Source organism: Pan paniscus, chromosome 20 (assembly GCF_029289425.2).
Source record: "Pan paniscus chromosome 20, NHGRI_mPanPan1-v2.0_pri, whole genome shotgun sequence".
NCBI classification, from domain to species: Eukaryota; Metazoa; Chordata; class Mammalia; order Primates; family Hominidae; genus Pan; species Pan paniscus.
The window spans coordinates 1,167,563-1,188,767 of record NC_073269.2 but is presented as its reverse complement, the minus strand read 5'-3'; positions in this window follow the sequence as shown (position 1 = coordinate 1,188,767).

Here is a 21,205-nt window from a genome sequence, read left to right as displayed (position 1 = left end):
AGACAGATGACTGTGTAGATATTTCCAAGTTTATACAGATAGCGCTGTAAATATATCCATGTTTATACAGACCGTGGTGTAGTTATTTCCATGTTTATACAGATAGCGGTGTAGATATTTTCATGTTTTTACAGATAGCGGTGTAGATATTTCCATGTTTACAGAGATAGAGGTGTAGATATTTCCGTGTTTATACAGATAGCGGTGTAGATATTTCCATGTTTATACAGATAGCGGTTGAGATATTTCCATGTTTATACTGATATCGGTTGAGATATTTCCATGATTACACAGATAGCGGTGGAAATATTTACATGTTTATACAGATGGCGGTGTAGATATTTCCATGTTTATACAGATGACTGTGTAGATATTTCCATGTTTTCACAGAAGGCGGTTTGGCTGTTTCCATGTTTATACAGATAGCGATGTAGATATTTCCATGTTTATAGAGATGGCTGTGTAGATATTTCCATGTTTATAGAGATGGCAGTGTTGATATTTCCATGTTTATACAGATAGTTGTGCAGATATTTCCATTTTTATTCAGATGACTGTGTAGGTATTTCCATGTTTATACAGATGGCGGTGTAGATATTTCCATGTTTACTGAGATAGCCATGTAGATATTTCCATGTTTATACAGATAGCAGTATAGAAATTTCCATGTTTATAGAGATAGCTGTGAAGTTATTTCCCTATTTATACAGACAGCGGTGTAGATATTTCTAAGTTTATACAGATAGCGGTGTAGATATTTCCATTTTTACACAGATAGCGGTGGAGATATTTCATTGTTTATACAGATAGCGGTGAAGGTATTTCCATGTTTATACAAATGGGGTTGTAGATATTTCCATATTTATAGAGATAGCCATGTTGATATTTCCATGTTTATACTGATAGCGGTGGAGATATTTCCATGTTTATAGCGATAGCGGTGAAGTTATTTCCGTATTTATACAGATAGCGGTGTAGATATTTACATGTTTATACAGATAGCGGTGTAGATATTTCCATAATTACAGAGATAGAGGTGTAGGTATTTCCATATTTGCACAGATTGCGGTGTAGATATTTCCATCTTCACCCGGATAGCGGTGTATATATTTTCATGTTTACACAGACAGCTGTGTAGATATTTGCATGTTTACACAGATAGTGTTGTAGATATTTCCATGTTTATACAGATAGCAGTGGAGAGAGTTCCATGTTTATACAGATAGCGGTAGAGATATTTCCATGTTTATACAGATAGCGGTGTAGATATTTCCGTGTTTATACAGATAGCGGTGTAGATATTTCCATGTTTATACAGATAGCGGTTGAGATATTTCCATGTTTATACACACAGCAGTGTAGGTATTTCCATGTTTATAGAGATAGCGGTGATGTCATTTCCATGTTTATACAGATGGCATTGTAGATATTTCCATGTTTACACAGATAGTGGTGTAGATATTTCCATGTTTATACAGATGACTGTGTAGTTAATTCCATGTTTATAAAGACGGCGGTGTAGATATTTCCATGTTTATAGAGATAGCCATGTAGATATTTCCATGTTTATACAGATAGCGGTGTAGATATTTCCTTGTTTACAGAGATAGAGGAGTATATATTCCCATATTTGCACAGATTTCCGTGTAGATATTTCCATCTTCACACAGATAGCGGTGTACATATTTCCATGTTTACACAGACAGCTGTGTAGATATTTCCAGGTTTACACAGATACTGTTGTGGATATTTCCATGTCTATAAATATAGCAGTGTAGATATTTCTATGTTCATAGAGATTGCTGTGTACATATTTCCATGTTTATACAGATAGTGGTGGAGATATTTCCATGTTTAAAGAGATAGCGGTGTAGATATTTACATGCTTAAACAGATGGCAGTGTAGATATTTCCATGTTTATACAGATTGCAGTGAAGGTATTTCCATGTTTATATAGATGGAGGTGTACATATTTCCATGTTTAGACAGATGACTTTGTAGATATTTCCAAGTTTATACAGATAGCGGTGTTGATATATCCATGTTTATAAAGACTATGTTGTAGATATTTCCATGTTTATACAGATAGCGGTGTAGATATTTTCATGTTTATACAGATAGCGGTGTAGATATTTCAATGTTTACAGAGATAGAGGTGTAGATATTTCCATATTTGCCCAGATTGCGGTGTAGATATTTCCATATTCACACAGATAGCGTTGTACATATTTCCATGTTTACACAGACAGCTTTGTAGATATTTCCATGTTTACACAAATAGTGTTGTAGATATTTCCATTTTTATACAGATAGCGGTGCAGACATTTCCATGTTTATTCAGATAGCGGTGGAGATATTTCCATGTTTATACAGATAATAGTGTAGATATTTCCATGTTTATAAAGATAGCGGTGGAGATATTTCCATGTTTATACAGATAGCGGTGTAGCTATTTCCATGTTTATAGAGATAGAGGTGTAGATATATCCATATTTGCACAGATTGCAGTGTCGATATTTCCATCTTCACACAGATAGCGGTGTATATACTTCCATGTTTACACAGACAGGTGTGTACATATTTCCATGTTTAAACAGATAGTGTTGCAGATATTTCCATGTTTATAGAGATAGCCATGTAGATATTTCCATGTTTATAAAGATAGCGGAGTAGATACTTCCATGTTTATAAATATATCGGTGGAGATATTTCCATTTTTATACAGATAGCGCTGCAGATATTTCCATGTTCATACAGATAGCGGTGTAGGTATTTCCATGTTAATACAGATAGCATTGAAGATATTTCCATGTTAATACAGATATCGGTGTAGATCTTTCCATGTTTATACAGATAGCGATGTAGATATTTAGATGTTTACAGAGATAGAAGTGTAGATATTTCCATATTTGCACAGATTGCGGTGTAGATGTTTCCATCTTCACACAGATAGCGGTGGACCTATTTCCATGTTTACACAGACAGCTGTGTAGATATTTCCATGTTTACACAGATAGTGTTGTAGATATTTCCATGTTTATACAGATAGCGGTGAAGATATTTCCAACTTTATACAGATAGCGGTGGAGATATTTCCATGTTTATAGAGATAGCGCTGTAGATATTTCCCTGTTTATACAGATATAGGTGTAGATATTTCCATGTTTATACAGATAGTGGTGTAGATATTTCCGTGTTTATACAGATAGCTTTGGAGATATTTCCATGTTTATACAGATAGCGGTGGAGATATTTCCATGTTTATACATATAGCGGTGGAGATATTTCCATGTTTATACAGATGGCGGTGTAGATATTTCCAAGTTTATGTAGATAGCGTTGGAGATATATCCATTATTATAGAGAGCGGTGTAGATATTTCCATGTGGATACAGATAGCGGTGTCGATATTTCCATGTTCATAAAGATAGCAGTGTAGGTATTTCCATGTTCCTACAGATAGCAGTGGAGTTATTTCCATGTTTATACAGATAGCGGTGCAGATATTTCCATGTTTGTACAGATAGCGGTGGAGATATTTTCATGTTCATACAGATAACGGTGTAGATATTTCCATGTTTATAAAGATGGCGGTGGTGATATTTCCATGTTTATACACATAGCGGTGTGGCTATTTCCATTTTTGTACAGATGGCAGTGTAGATATTTCCATGTTTACAAAGATAGTGTTGTGGATATTTCCATGTTTATACAGATAGCGGTGTAGATATTTCAGTATTCAGTTATCAGTGGAGATATTTCCATGTTTATACAGATAACGGTGTAGATATTTCCATGTTTATAAAGATAGCGGTGGAGATATTTCCATGTTTATACAGATATCGGTGGAGATATTTCCAAGTTTATGCAGATTGCGGTGGAGATATTACCATGTTTATAGAGATAACGGTGTAGGTATTTCCATGTTTATACAGATGGCGGTGTAGATATTTCCATGTTTATAGAGATAGCCATGTTAATGTTTCCATGTTTAGAGAGATCGCGGTGTAGACATTTCCTTGTTTATAGAGATAGCGGTGAAGATATTTCCATATTTATACAGATAGCGGTGTAGATATTTCCAAGTTTATACAGATAGCGTTGGAGGTATTTCCATGTTTATACAGATAGCGGTGTAGATATTTCCATGTTTATACAGAGAGTGGTGGAGATATTTCCATGTTTATACAGATAGCGGTGGAGATATTTCCATGTTTATACAGATAGCGGTGTAGATATTTCCATGTTTATACAGATGGCATTGCAGATATTTCCATATTTATACAGATAGTGGTGTAGATATTTCCATGTTTATACAGATGACTGTGTAGTTAATTCCATCTTTATACAGATGGCGGTGTAGATATTTCCATGTTTATAGAGATAGCCATGTAGATATTTCTATGTTTATACAGATAGCGGTGTCAATATTTCCATGTTTACAGAGATAAAGGTGTAGATATTTCCATATTTGCACAGATTGCTGTGTAGATATTTCAATCGTCACACAGATAGCATTGTACATATTTCCATGTTTACACAGACAGCTGTGTAGATATTTCCATGTTTATACAGATATCGGTGGAGCTATTTCCATTTTTATACAGATAACGGTGGAGATATTTCCATGTTTATACAGATAGCGGTGGAGATATTTCCATTTTTATACAGATGGCAGCGTAGATATTTCCATGTTTATAGAGATAGCGGTGAAGATATTTCCATGTTTATACAGATGGCATTGTCGATATTTCCATGTTCATAGAGATAGAGGTGTAGATATATCCATATTTGCACAGACTGCGGTGTCGATATTTCCATCTTCACACAGATAGCGGTGTATATATTTCCATGTTTACACAGACAGGTGTGTTGATATTTCCATGTTTACACAGATATTGTTGTAGATATTTCCATGTTCATGCAGATAGCGGTGTAGATATTTCCATGCTTGTAAAGATAGCGGAGTAGATACTTTCATGTTTTTACAGATAGGGTTGTGGCAATTTCCATGTTTATGCAGACAGCGATGTAGATATTTCCAAGTTTATAGAGATGTCTGTGTAGATATTTCCATGTTTATAGAGATGGCTGTGTAGATATTTCCATGTTTATACTGATAGTGGTGTAGATATTTCCATGTTTATACAGACGACAGTGTAGTTATTTCCATGTTCATACAGATGGCGGTGTAGATATTTCCATGTTTATAGAGATGGCTGTGTAGATATTTCCATGTTTATACAACTAGCGGTGTAGATATTTCCATGTTTACAGATATAGAGGTTTAGATATTTCCATATTTGCCCAGATTGCGGTGTAGATATATCCATCTTCACACAGATAGCGTTGTAGATATTTCCATGTTTACACAGACAGCTGTGTAGGTATTTCCATGTTTACACAGATAGTGTTGTAGATATTTCCATGTTTATACAGATAGCGGTGCAAATATTTTCATGTTTATACAGATAGCGGTGGAGATATTTCCATGTTTATACAGATAACGTTGTTGATATTTCCATGTTTATAAAGATAGCGGTGGAGATATTTCCATGTTTATACTGATATAGGTGGAGATATTTCCATGTTTATGGAGATTGTGTGAAGATATTACCATGTTCATAGAGATAGTGGTGTAGATATATCCATGTAGATACAGATAGCGGTGTAGATATTTCCATGTTTATAGAGATAGCGGTGTAGATATTTCCATATTTCTGCGGATATCAGTGTAGATATTTCCATCTTTATTCAGATGGCAGTGTAGATATTTCCATGTTTATACAGATTGCGGTGTGGCTATTTCCATGTTTATACAGATGTCAATGTAGGTATATGCATGTTTATACACATGGAGGTGTAGATATTTCCATGTTTATACAGATGACTGTGTAGATATTTCCATGTTTTTACAGATGGCTGTGTATATATTTCCATCTTCACACAGATAGCGGTGTACCTATTTCCATGTTTACACAGACAGCTGTGTAGATATTTCCATGTTTACACAGATAGTGTTGTAGATATTTCCATGTTTATACAGATAGCGCTGTAGATATTTCCGTTTATGCAGATAGCGGTGTAGATATTTCCATGTTTATACAGATAGCGGTGTAAATATTTCCATGTTTACACAGATAGCATTGGAGATATTTCCATGTTTATACAGATAGCGGTGGATATATTTCCATGTTTATACAGATAGCGGTGGAAATATTTACATGTTTATACAGATGGAGGTGTAGATATTTCCAAGTTTAAGCAGATTGCGGTGGAGATATTTCCATGTTTATAGAGATAGCGGTGTATATATTTCAATGAAGATACAGATAGCCGTGTAGATATTTCCATGTTTATAGAGATAGCCATGTAGATATTTCCATGTTTATACAGATAGCGGTGTAGACATTTCCATGTTTATAGAGATAGCGGTGAAGTTATTTCCCTATTTATACAGATAGCGGTGTAGATATTCCTAAGTTTATACAGATAGCGGTGTAGATATTTCTATGTTTATACAGATAGTGGTGGAGTTATTTCCATGTTTATACAGATAGCGGTGTAGGTATTTCCATGTTTATAGAGATAGCGGTGATGTTATTTCCATGTTTATACAGATGGTGGTGTAGAGATTTCCATGTTTATTCAGATGACTGTGTAGTTAATTCCACGTTTATAAGGATGGCGGTGTAGATATTTCCATGTTTATACAGATAGCGGTGTAGTTATTTCCATGTTTACAGAGATAGAGGAGTAGATATCTCCATATTTGCACAGATTGCCTTGTAGATATTTCCATCTTCACACAGATAGCGGTGTACATATTTCCATGTTTACACAGACAGCTGTGTAGATATTTCGATGTTTACACAGATAGTGTTGTGGGTATTTCCATGTTTATACAGATAGCGGTGTAGATATTTCCTTGTTTCTACAGATAGCGGTGGAGTTATTTCCATGTTTATACAGATAGCGGTGCAGATATTTCCATGTTTGTACAGATAGCGGTGGAGATATTTTCATGTTTATAAAGATAGCGGTGGAGATATTTCCATGTTTATACAGATATCGGTGGAGATATTTCCAAGTTTATGCAGATTGTGTGGAGATATTACCATGTTTATAGAGATAGCGGTGTAGATATTTCCATGTAGATACAGAGAGCGGTGTAGATATTTCCATATTTATGGAGATAGCGGTGTAGATATTTCCATGTTTATAAAGATAGCGGTGGAGATATTTCCATGTTTATACAGATATCGGTGGAGATATTTCCAAGTTTATGCAGATTGTGTGGAGATATTACCATGTTTATAGCGATAGCGGTGTAGATATTTCCATGTAGATACAGAGAGCGGTGTAGATATTTCCATATTTATGGAGATAGCGGTGTAGATATTTCCATATTTATGCAGATGGCGGTGTAGATATTTCCATGTTTATACAGATTGCGATGTGGCTATTTCCATTTTTATACAGATGGCAGTGTAGTTATATCCATGTTTATACACATGGAGGTGTAGATATTTCCATGTTTATACAGATAACTGTGTAGATATTTCCATGTTTTTACAGATGGAGGTGTAGATATTTCCATGTTTTTACAGAAAGCTGTGTGGCTATTTCCATGTTTATGCAGATAGCGATGTAGATATTTCCAAGTATATAGAGATGTCTGTGTAGATATTTCCATGTTTATAGAGATGGCTGTGTATATATTTCCATGTTTATACAGATAGTGGTGTAGATATTTCCAGGTTTATACAGATGACAGTGTAGTTATTTCCATGTTTATACAGATGTCGGTGTAGATATTTCCTAGTTTATACAGATAGCCATGTAGATATTTCAATGTTTATACAGATAGTGGTGTATACATTTCCATGTTTATAGAGATATCGGTGAAGATATTTCCATATTTATACAGATAGCGGTGTAGATATTTCCAAGTTTATACAGATAGCGGTGTAGATATATCCATGTTTATACAGATAGCGGTGTAGATATTTCCATGTTTATACAGAGAGTAGTGGAGATATTTCCATGTTTATACAGATAGCGGAGTAGCTATTTCCATGTTTATAGAGATAGCGGTGAAGATATTTCCATGTTAATACAGATGGCATTGTTGATATTTACATGTTCATAGAGATAGAGGTGTAGATATATCCATATTTGCACAGATTGCGGTGTCGATATTTCCATCTTCACACAGATAGCGGTGTATATATTTCCATGTTTACACAGACAGGTGTGTAGATATTTCCATGTTTACACAGATAGTATTGTAGATATTTCCATGTTCATGCAGATAGCAGTGTAGATATTTCCATGCTTATAAAGATAGTGGAGTAGATACTTCCATGTTTATATGGATAGCGGTGGATATATTTCCATTTTTATACAGATAGCTCTGTAGATATTTCCATGTTTATACAGAGAGCGGTGTAGATATTTCCATGTTAATACAGATATCATTGGAGATATTTCCATGTTTATACAGATATCGGTGTAGATATTTCCATGTTTATACAGATAGCGGTGTAGATATTTCCATGTTTACAGAGATAGAGGTGTAGATATTTCCATATTTGCACAGATTGCGGTGTAGATATTTCCATCTTCACTCAGATAGCGGTGTACCTATATCCATGTTTACACAGATAGCTGTGTAGATATTTCCATGTTTACACAGATAGTGTTGTAGTTATTTCCTTATTTATACAGATAGCGGTGTAGATATTTCCAAGTTTATACAGATAGCGGTGGAGATATTTCCATGTTTATACAGATAGCAGTGTAGATATTTCCCTGTTTATACAGATAGCGGTGTAGATATTTCCATGTTTATAGAGATAGCGGGGAAGATATTTCCATATTTATACAGATAGCGGTGTAGATATTTCCAAGTTTATGCTGATAGCAGTGGAGTTATTTCCTTGTTTATACAGATAGCGGTGTCGATATTTCCATGTTTACAGAGATAAAGGTGTAGATATTTCCATATTTGCACAGATTTCCGTGTAGATATTTCCATCTTCACACAGTTAGCGGTGTACATATTTCCATGTTTACACAGACAGCTGTGAAAATATTTCCATGTTTACACAGATAGTGTTGTAGATATTTCCATGTTTATACAGATAGCGGTGTAGACATTTCCATGTTTATAAAGATAGCGGTGCAGATATTTCCCTGTTTATACAGAGAGCGGTGGAGATATTTTCATGTTTATACAGATAGCGCTGTAGATATTTCCATGTTTATACAGACAGCGGTGTAGATATTTCCATGTTTATACAGATAGCGGTGTAGATATTTCCATGTTTATACAGATAGCGGTGTACGTACTTCCATGATTATAGAGATAGCGGTGTCGATATTTACATGCTCTTACAGATGGCTGTGTAGATATTTCCATGTTTATACAGATTGCAGTGAAGGTATTTCCATGTTTATACAGACGGAGGTGTAGATATTTCCATGTTTAGACAGATGACTGTGTAGATATGTCCAAGTTTATACATATAGCGGTGTAGATATATCCATGTTTATACAGACCGTGGTGTAGATATTTCCATGTTTATACAGATAGCGCTGTAGATATTTTCATGTTTATACAGATAGCGGTGTAGATATTTCCATGTTTACAGAGATAGACATGTAGATATTTCCATATATGCCCAGATTGCGGTTTAGATATTTCCATCTTCACATAGATAGCGTTGTACATATTTCCATGTTTACACAGACAGCTGTGTAGATATTTCCATGTTTACACAGATAATGTTGTAGGTATTTCCATTTTTATAAAGATAGCGGTGCAGATATTTCCATGTTTATACAGATAGCGGTGGAGATATTTCCATGTTTATACAAATAACGGTGTAGATATTCCCATGTTTATAAAGATAGCGGTGGAGATATTTCCATGTTAATACAGATATCGGTGGAGATATTTCCAAGTTTATGCAGATTGCGGTGGAGATATTACCATGTTTATAGAGATAGCGGTGTAGATATTTCCATGTAGATACAGATAGCGGTGTAGGTATTTCCGTGTTTGTAGAGATAGCGGTGTAGATTTTTCCATACTTATGCAGATAGCGGTGTAGATATTTCCATGTTAATTCAGATGGCGGTGTAGATATTTCCATGTTTATAGAGATGGCTGTGTAGATATTTCCATGTTTATACAGATAGTGGTGTAGATATTTCCATGTTTATACAGATAACAGTGTAGTTATTTCCATGTTTATACAGATGGCGGTGTAGATATTTCCATGTTTATAGAGATAGCCATGTAGATATTTCCATGTTTATACAGATAGTGGTGTAGACATTTCTATGTTTATAGAGATATCGGTGAAGATATTTCCATATTTATACAGATAGCGGTGTAGATATTTCCAAGTTTATACACATAGCGGTGTAGCTATTTCCATGTTTATAGGGATAGCGGTGAAGATATTTCCATGTTTATACAGATGGCATTGTAGATATTTCCATGTTCACAGAGATAGTTGTGTAGATATTTCCATGTTTATTCAGATGACTTTGTAGTTAATTCCATGTTTCTACCGAAGGCGGTGTAGATATTTCCATGTTTATACAGATAGCGATGTAGATATATCCATGTTTATACAGACCGTGGTGTAGATATTTCCATGTTTATACAGATATCGGTGTAGATATTTTCTTGTTTATACAGATAGTGGTGTAGATATTTCCATGTTTACAGAGATAGAGGTGTAAATATATCCATATTTGCACAGATGGCGGTGTCGATATTTCCATCTTCACACAGATAGCGGTGTATATATTTCCATGTTTACACAGACAGGTGTGTAGAGATTTCCAAGTTTACACAGATAATGTTGTAGATATTTCCATGTTCATGCAGATAGCGGTGTAGATATTTCCATGTTTATAAAGATAGCGGAGTAGATACTTCCATGTTTATACAGATAGCGGTGGAGATATTTCCATTTTTATACAGATAGCGCTGTAGATATTTCCATGTTTATACAGAGAGCGGTGTAGGTATTTCCATGTTTATACAGATAGCGGGGTAGATATTTCCATGTTTACACAGATAGTGTTGTAGATATTTCAATGTTTATACAGATAGCGGTGTAGATATTTCCAAATTTATACAGATATCGGTGGAGATATTTCCATGTTTATACAGACAGCGCTGTAGATATTTCCCTGTTTACAGAGATAGAGGTGTAGATATTTCCATATTTGCACAGATTGTGGTGTAGATATTTCTATCTTCACACAGATAGCGGTGTACCTATTTCCATGTTTACACAGACAGCTGTGTAGATATTTCCATGTTTACAGAGATAGTGTTGTAGATATTTCAATGTTTATACAGATAGCGGTGTAGTTATTTCTAAGTTTATACATATAGCGGTGTAGAAATTTCCATGTTTATACAGATAGCGGTGGAGATATTTCCATGTTTATACAGATAGCGGTGTAGGTATTTCCATGTTTATAGAGATAGCGGTGATGTTATTTCCATGTTTATACAGATGGCATTGTAGATATTTCCATGTTTATACAGATAGTGGTGTAGATATTTCCATGTTTATACAGATAACTGTGTAGTTATTTCCACGTTCATAGAGATGGCGGTGTAGATATTTCCATGTTTATAGATATAGCCATGTAGATATTTCCATGTTTACACAGATAGCGGTGTAGATATTTCCATGTTTACAGAGATAGAGGAGTGGATATTTCCATACTTTCACAGATTGCCGTGTAGATATTTCCATCTTCACACAGATAGTGGTGTACATATTTCCATGTTTACACAGACAGCTGTGTAGATATTTCCATGTTTACACAGATAGTGTTGTGGATATTTCCATGTTTATACAGATAGCGGCGAAGATACTTCCATGTTCATAAAGATAGCGGTGTAGATATTTCCATGTTTATACAGATAGCGGTGGAGTTATTTCCCTGTTTATACAGATAGCGCTGTAGATATTTCCATGTTTATACAGACAGCGGTGCAGATATTTCCATGTTTATACAGATAGCGGTGTAGATATGTCCATGTTTATACAGATAGCTGTGTACGTACTTCCATGTTTATAGAAATAGCAGTGTAGATATTTACATGCTTATACAGATGGCTGTGTAGATATTTCCATGTTTATACAGATTGCAGTGAAGGTATTTCCATGTTTATACAGATGGAGGTGTAGATATTTCCATGTTTAGACAGATGACTGTGTAGATATTTCCAAGTTTATACAGATAGTGGTGTAGATATATCCATGTTTATACAGACCGTGGTGTAGATATTTCCATGTTTATACAGATAGCGGTGTAGATATTTTCATGTTTATACAGATAGCGGTGTAGATATTTCCATGTTTACAGAGATAGAGGTGTAGATATTTCCATATTTGCCCAGATTGCGGTGTAGATATTCCCATCTTCACACAGATAGTGTTGTACATATTTACATGTTTACACAGACAGTTGCGTAGAAAATTCCATGTTTACACAGATAGTGTTGTAGATATTTCCATTTTTATACAGATAGCGGTGCAGATATTTCCATGTTTATAAAGATAGCTGTGGAGATATTTCCATGTTTATACAGATATCGGTGGAGATATTTCAAAGTTTATGCAGATTGTGTGGAGATATTACCATGTTTATAGAGATAGCATTGTAGATATTTCCATGTGGATACAGATAGCGGTGTAGATATTTCCATGTTTATAGAGATAGAGGTGAAGGTCTTTTCATACTTATACAGATAGCGGTGTAGATATTTCCATGTTTATTCAGATGGCGGTGTTGATATTTCCATCTTTATACACATAGTGGTGTGGCTATTTCCATTTTTATACAGATGGCAGTGTAGATATTTCCATGTTTATAGAGATAGCGGTGAAGATATTTCCATGTTTATACAGATGGCATTGTAGATATTTCCATGTTTATAGAGATGGCTGTGTATATATTTCCATGTTTATACAGATAGTGGTGTAGATATTTCCAGGTTTATACAGATGACAGTGTAGTTATTTCCATGTTTATACAGATGTCGGTGTAGATATTTCCTAGTTTATACAGATAGCCATGTAGATATTTCAATGTTTATACAGATAGTGGTGTATACATTTCCATGTTTATAGAGATATCGGTGAAGATATTTCCATATTTATACAGATAGCCGTGTAGATATTTCCAAGTTTATACAGATAGCGGTGTAGATATATCCATGTTTATACAGATAGCGGTGTAGATATTTCCATGTTTATACAGAGAGTAGTGGAGATATTTCCATGTTTATACAGATAGCGGAGTAGCTATTTCCATGTTTATAGAGATAGCGGTGAAGATATTTCCATGTTAATACAGATGGCATTGTTGATATTTACATGTTCATAGAGATAGAGGTGTAGATATATCCATATTTGCACAGATTGCGGTGTCGATATTTCCATCTTCACACAGATAGCGGTGTATATATTTCCATGTTTACACAGACAGGTGTGTAGGTATTTCCATGTTTACACAGATAGTGTTGTAGATATTTCCATGTTCATGCAGATAGCAGTGTAGATATTTCCATGCTTATAAAGATAGTGGAGTAGATACTTCCATGTTTATACGGATAGCGGTGGATATATTTCCATTTTTATACAGATAGCTCTGTAGATATTTCCATGTTTATACAGAGAGCGGTGTAGATATTTCCATGTTAATACAGATATCATTGGAGATATTTCCATGTTTATACAGATATCGGTGTAGATATTTCCATGTTTATACAGATAGCGGTGTAGATATTTCCATGTTTACAGAGATAGTGGTGTAGATATTTCCATATTTGCACAGATTGCGGTGTAGATATTTCCATCTTCACTCAGATAGCGGTGTACCTATATCCATGTTTACACAGATAGCTGTGTAGATATTTCCATGTTTACACAGATAGTGTTGTAGTTATTTCCTTATTTATACAGATAGCGGTGTAGATATTTCCAAGTTTATACAGATAGCGGTGGAGATATTTCCATGTTTATACAGATAGCAGTGTAGATATTTCCCTGTTTATACAGATAGCGGTGTAGATATTTCCATGTTTATACAGATAGCGTTGGCGATATTTCCATGTTTATACAGATAGCGGTGGAGATATTTCCATGTTTATAGAGATATCGGTGGAGATATTTCCACGTTTATACAGATGGCCGTGTAGATATTTCCAAGTTTATGCAGATAGCGGTAGAGACATTTCCATTATTATAGAGATAGCAGTGTAGATACTTCCATGTGGATACAGATAGCGGTGAAGTTATTTCCATGTTTATAGAGATAGCGGTGAAGGTATTTTCATATTTATACAGATAGCGGTGTAGATATTTCCATGTTTATTCAGATGGCGGTGTTGATATTTCCATGTTTATACACATAACGGTGTGTCTATTTCCATTTTTATACAGATGGCAGTGTAGATATTTCCATGTTTATACAAATGGAGGTGTAGATATATCGATGTTTATACAGATGACTGTGTAGATATTTTCATCTTTTTACAGATGGCGCTGTAGATATTTCCATGTTTATACAGATAGAGGTGTGGCTATTTCCATGTTTATGCAGATAGCGATGGAGATATTTCCATGTTTATAGAGTTGGCTGTGTAGATATTTCCATGTTTATACTGATGGCAGTGTAGATATTTCCATGTTTATATAGATAGTGGTGTAGATATTCCCAAGTTTATACAGATGACAGTGTAGGTATTTCCATGTTTATACAGATGGCGGTGTAGATATTTCCATGTTTATAGAGATAGCCATGTTGATGTTTCCATGTTTAGACAGATAGCGGTGTAGACATTTCCATGTTTATAGAGATAGCGGGGAAGATATTTCCATATTTATACAGATAGCGGTGTAGATATTTCCAAGTTTATGCTGATAGCAGTGGAGTTATTTCCTTGTTTATACAGATAGCGGTGTCGATATTTCCATGTTTACAGAGATAAAGGTGTAGATATTTCCATATTTGCACAGATTGCCGTTTAGATATTTCCATCTTCACACAGTTAGTGGTGTACATATTTCCATGTTTACACAGACAGCTGTGAAAATATTTCCATGTTTACACAGATAGTGTTGTAGATATTTCTATGTTTATACAGATAGCGGTGTAGACATTTCCATGTTTATAAAGATAGCGGTGCAGATATTTCCCTGTTTATACAGAGAGCGGTGGAGATATTTTCATGTTTATACAGATAGCGCTGTAGATATTTCCATGTTTATACAGACAGCGGTGTAGATATTTCCATGTTTATACAGATAGCGGTGTAGATATTTCCATGTTTATACAGATAGCGGTGTACGTACTTCCATGATTATAGAGATAGCGGTGTCGATATTTACATGCTCTTACAGATGGCTGTGTAGATATTTCCATGTTTATACAGATTGCAGTGAAGGTATTTCCATGTTTATACAGACGGAGGTGTAGATATTTCCATGTTTAGACAGATGACTGTGTAGATATGTCCAAGTTTATACATATAGCGGTGTAGATATATCCATGTTTATACAGACCGTGGTGTAGATATTTCCATGTTTATACAGATAGCGCTGTAGATATTTTCATGTTTATACAGATAGCGGTGTAGATATTTCCATGTTTACAGAAATAGACATGTAGATAATTCCATATATGCCCAGATTGCGGTTTAGATATTTCCATCTTCACATAGATAGCGTTGTACATATTTCCATGTTTACACAGACAGCTGTGTAGATATTTCCATGTTTACACAGATAATGTTGTAGGTATTTCCATTTTTATATAGATAGCGGTGCAGATATTTCCATGTTTATACAGATAGCGGTGGAGATATTTCCATGTTTATACAAATAACGGTGTAGATATTCCCATGTTTATAAAGATAGCGGTGGAGATATTTCCATGTTAATACAGATATCGGTGGAGATATTTCCAAGTTTATGCAGATTGCGGTGGAGATATTACCATGTTTATAGAGATAGTGGTGTAGATATTTCCATGTAGATACAGATAGCGGTGTAGGTATTTCCGTGTTTGTAGAGATAGCGGTGTAGATTTTTCCATACTTATGCAGATAGCGGTGTAGATATTTCCATGTTAATTCAGATGGCGGTGTAGATATTTCCATGTTTATAGAGATGGCTGTGTAGATATTTCCATGTTTATACAGATAGTGGTGTAGATATTTCCATGTTTATACAGATAACAGTGTAGTTATTTCCATGTTTATACAGATGGCGGTGTAGATATTTCCATGTTTATAGAGATAGCCATGTAGATATTTCCATGTTTATACAGATAGTGGTGTAGACATTTCTATGTTTATAGAGATATCGGTGAAGATATTTCCATATTTATACAGATAGCGGTGTAGATATTTCCAAGTTTATGCACATAGCGGTGTAGCTTTTTCCATGTTTATAGAGATAGCGGTGAAGATATTTCCATGTTTATACAGATGGCATTGTAGATATTTCCATGTTCACAGAGATAGTGGTGTAGATATTTCCATGTTTATTCAGATGACTTTGTAGTTAATTCCATGTTTCTACCAAAGGCGGTGTAGATATTTCCATGTTTATACAGATAGCGATGTAGATATATCCATGTTTATACAGACCGTGGTGTAGATATTTCCATGTTTATACAGATATCGGTGTAGATATTTTCTTGTTTATACAGATAGTGGTGTAGATATTTCCATGTTTACAGAGATAGAGGTGTAAATATATCCATATTTGCACAGATGGCGGTGTCGATATTTCCATCTTCACACAGATAGCGGTGTATATATTTCCATGTTTACACAGACAGGTGTGTAGATATTTCCAAGTTTACACAGATAATGTTGTAGATATTTCCATGTTCATGCAGATAGCGGTGTAGATATTTCCATGTTTATAAAGATAGCGGAGTAGATACTTCCATGTTTATACAGATAGCGGTGGAGATATTTCCATTTTTATACAGATAGCGCTGTAGATATTTCCATGTTTATACAGAGAGCGGTGTAGGTATTTCCATGTTTATACAGATAGCGGGGTAGATATTTCCATGTTTACACAGATAGTGTTGTAGATATTTCAATGTTTATACAGATAGCGGTGTAGATATTTCCAAATTTATACAGATATCGGTGGAGATATTTCCATGTTTATACAGACAGCGCTGTAGATATTTCCCTGTTTACAGAGATAGAGGTGTAGATATTTCCATATTTGCACAGATTGTGGTGTAGATATTTCTATCTTCACACAGATAGCGGTGTACCTATTTCCATGTTTACACAGACAGCTGTGTAGATATTTCCATGTTTACAGAGATAGTGTTGTAGATATTTCAATGTTTATACAGATAGCGGTGTAGATATTTCTAAGTTTATACATATAGCGGTGTAGAAATTTCCATGTTTATACAGATAGCGGTGGAGATATTTCCATGTTTATACAGATAGCGGTGTAGGTATTTCCATGTTTATAGAGATAGCGGTGATGTTATTTCCATGTTTATACAGATGGCATTGTAGATATTTCCATGTTTATACAGATAGTGGTGTAGATATTTCCATGTTTATACAGATAACTGTGTAGTTATTTCCACGTTCATAGAGATGGCGGTGTAGATATTTCCATGTTTATAGATATAGCCATGTAGATATTTCCATGTTTACACAGATAGCGGTGTAGATATTTCCATGTTTACAGAGATAGAGGAGTGGATATTTCCATACTTTCACAGATTGCCGTGTAGATATTTCCATCTTCACACAGATAGTGGTGTACATATTTCCATGTTTACACAGACAGCTGTGTAGATATTTCCATGTTTACACAGATAGTGTTGTGGATATTTCCATGTTTATACAGATAGCGGCGAAGATACTTCCATGTTCATAAAGATAGCGGTGTAGATATTTCCATGTTTATACAGATAGCGGTGGAGTTATTTCCCTGTTTATACAGATAGCGCTGTAGATATTTCCATGTTTATACAGACAGCGGTGCAGATACTTCCATGTTTATACAGATAGCGGTGTAGATATGTCCATGTTTATACAGATAGCGGTGTACGTACTTCCATGTTTATAGAGATAGCAGTGTAGATATTTACATGCTTATACAGATGGCTGTGTAGATATTTCCATGTTTATACAGATTGCAGTGAAGGTATTTCCATGTTCATACAGATGGAGGTGTAGATATTTCCATGTTTAGACAGATGACTGTGTAGATATTTCCAAGTTTATACAGATAGTGGTGTAGATATATCCATGTTTATACAGACCGTGGTGTAGATATTTCCATGTTTATACAGATAGCGGTGTAGATATTTTCATGTTTATATAGATAGCGGTGTAGATATTTCCGTGTTTACAGAGACAGAGGTGTAGATATTTCCACATTTGCCCAGATTGCGGTGTAGATATTCCCATCTTCACACAGATAGTGTTGTACATATTTACATGTTTACACAGACAGTTGCGTAGAAAATTCCATGTTTACACAGATAGTGTTGTAGATATTTCCATTTTTATACAGATAGCGGTGCAGATATTTCCATGTTTTTAAAGATAGCCGTGGAGATATTTCCATGTTTATACAGATATCGGTGGAGATATTTCAAAGTTTATGCAGATTGTGTGGAGATATTACCATGTTTATAGAGATAGCATTGTAGATATTTCCATGTGGATACAGATAGCGGTGTAGATATTTCCATGTTTATAGAGATAGAGGTGAAGGTCTTTTCATACTTATACAGATAGCGGTGTAGATATTTCCATGTTTATTCAGATGGCGGTGTTGATATTTCCATCTTTATACACATAGTGGTGTGGCTATTTCCATTTTTATACAGATGGCAGTGTAGATATTTCCATGTTTATAGAGATAGTGGTGAAGATATTTCCATGTTTATACAGATGGCATTGTAGATATTTCCATGTTCATAGAGATAGAGGTGTAGATATATCCATATTTGCACAGACTGCGGTGTCGATATTTCCATCTTCACACAGATAGCGGTGTATATATTTCCATGTTTACACAGACAGGTGTGTAGATATTTCCATGTTTACACAGATATTGTTGTAGATATTTCCATGTTCATGCAGATAGCGGTGTAGATATTTCCATGCTTGTAAAGATAGCGGAGTAGATACTTTCATGTTTATACAGATAGCGATGGAGATATTTCCATTTTTATACAGATAGCGATGTAGATATTTCCATGTTTATAGAGATAGCGGTGTAGATATTTCCATGTAGATACAGATAGCCGTGTAGATATTTCCATGTTTATAGAGATAGCCATGTAGATATTTCCATTTTTATACAGATAGCGGTGTTGACATTTCCATGTTTATAGAGATAGCGGTGAAGTTATTTCCCTATTTATACAGATAGCGGTGTAGATATTTCTAAGTTTATAGAGATAGCGGTATAGATATTTCCATGTTTATACAGATAGCGGTGGAGATATTTCCATGTTTATACAGATAGCGGTGTAGGTATTTCCATGTTTATAGAGATAGCGGTGATGTTATTTCCATGTTTATACACATGGCATTGTAGATATTTCCATGTTTATACAGATAGTGGTGTAGATATTTCCATGTTTATACAGATGACTGTGTAGTTAATTCCATGTTTATAAAGATGGCGGTGTAGATATTTCCATGTTTATTGAGATAGCCATGTAGATATTTCCATGTTTATAAAGATAGCACTGTAGATATTTCCATGTTTAAACAGATAGCGGTGTGGCTATTTTCATGTTTATGCAGATAGCCATGTAGATATTTCCAAGTTTATAGAGATGTCTGTGTAGATATTTCCATGTTTATAGAGATGGCTGTGTAGATATTTCCATGTTTATACAGATAGTGGTGGAGATATTTCCATGTTTATACAGACGACAGTGTAGTTATTTCCATGTTCATACAGATGGCGGTGTAGATATTTCCATGTTTATAGAGATAGCCATGTAGATATTTCCATGTTTACACAGAGAGCGGTGGAGATATTTCTATGTTTTTACAGATAGCGCTGTTGATATTTCCATGTTTATACAGACAGCGGTGTAGATATTTCCATTTTTATACAGATAGCGGTGTAGATATTTCCATGTTTATACAGATAGCGCTGTAGATATTTCCCTGTTTATACAGATAGCGGTGTAGATATTTCCATGTTTATAGAGATAGCCATGTTGATGTTTCCATGTTTAGACAGATAGCGTTGTAGACATTTCCATGTTTTGTAGAGATAGCGTTGAAGATATTTCCATATTTATACAGATAGCGGTGTAGATATTTCCAAGTTTATACAGATAGCGGTGGATGTATTTCCATGTTTATACAGATAGCGGTGTCGATATTTCCATGTTTACAGAGATAAAGGTGTAGATATTTCCATATTTGCACAGATTGCCGTGTAGATATTTCCATCTTCACATAGATAGCGGTGTACATATTTCCATGTTTACACAGACAGCTGTGTAGATATTTCCATGTTTACAAAGATAGTGTTGTAGATATTTCCATGTTTATACAGATAGCGGTGTAGATATTTCCATGTTTATAAAGATAGCGGTGTAGATATTTCCATGTTTATACAGATAGCGGTGGAGATATTTCCATGTTTATACAGATGGCGGTGTAGATATTTCCAAGTTTATGCAGATAGCGGTGGAGATATTTCCATTATTATGGAGATAGCGGTGTAGATATTTCCATGTGGATACAGATAGCGGTGAAGATATTTCCATGTTTATAGAGATAGCGGTGAAGGTATTTTCATATTTATACAGATAGCGGTGTAGATATTTCCATGTTTATTCAGATGGCGGTCTTGTTATTTCCATGTTTATACAGATGGCGGTGTAGATATTTCCATATTTATAGAGATAGCCATGTAGATGTTTCCATGTTTATACAGATAGCGGTGTAGACATTTCCATGTTTATAGAGATATTGGTGAAGATATTTCCATATTTATACAGATAGCGGTGTAGATATTTCCAAGTTTATACAGATAGCGTTGGAGATATTTCCATGTTTATACAGATAGCGGTGTAGATATTTCGATGTTTATACAGAGAGTGGTGGAGATATTTTCATGTTTA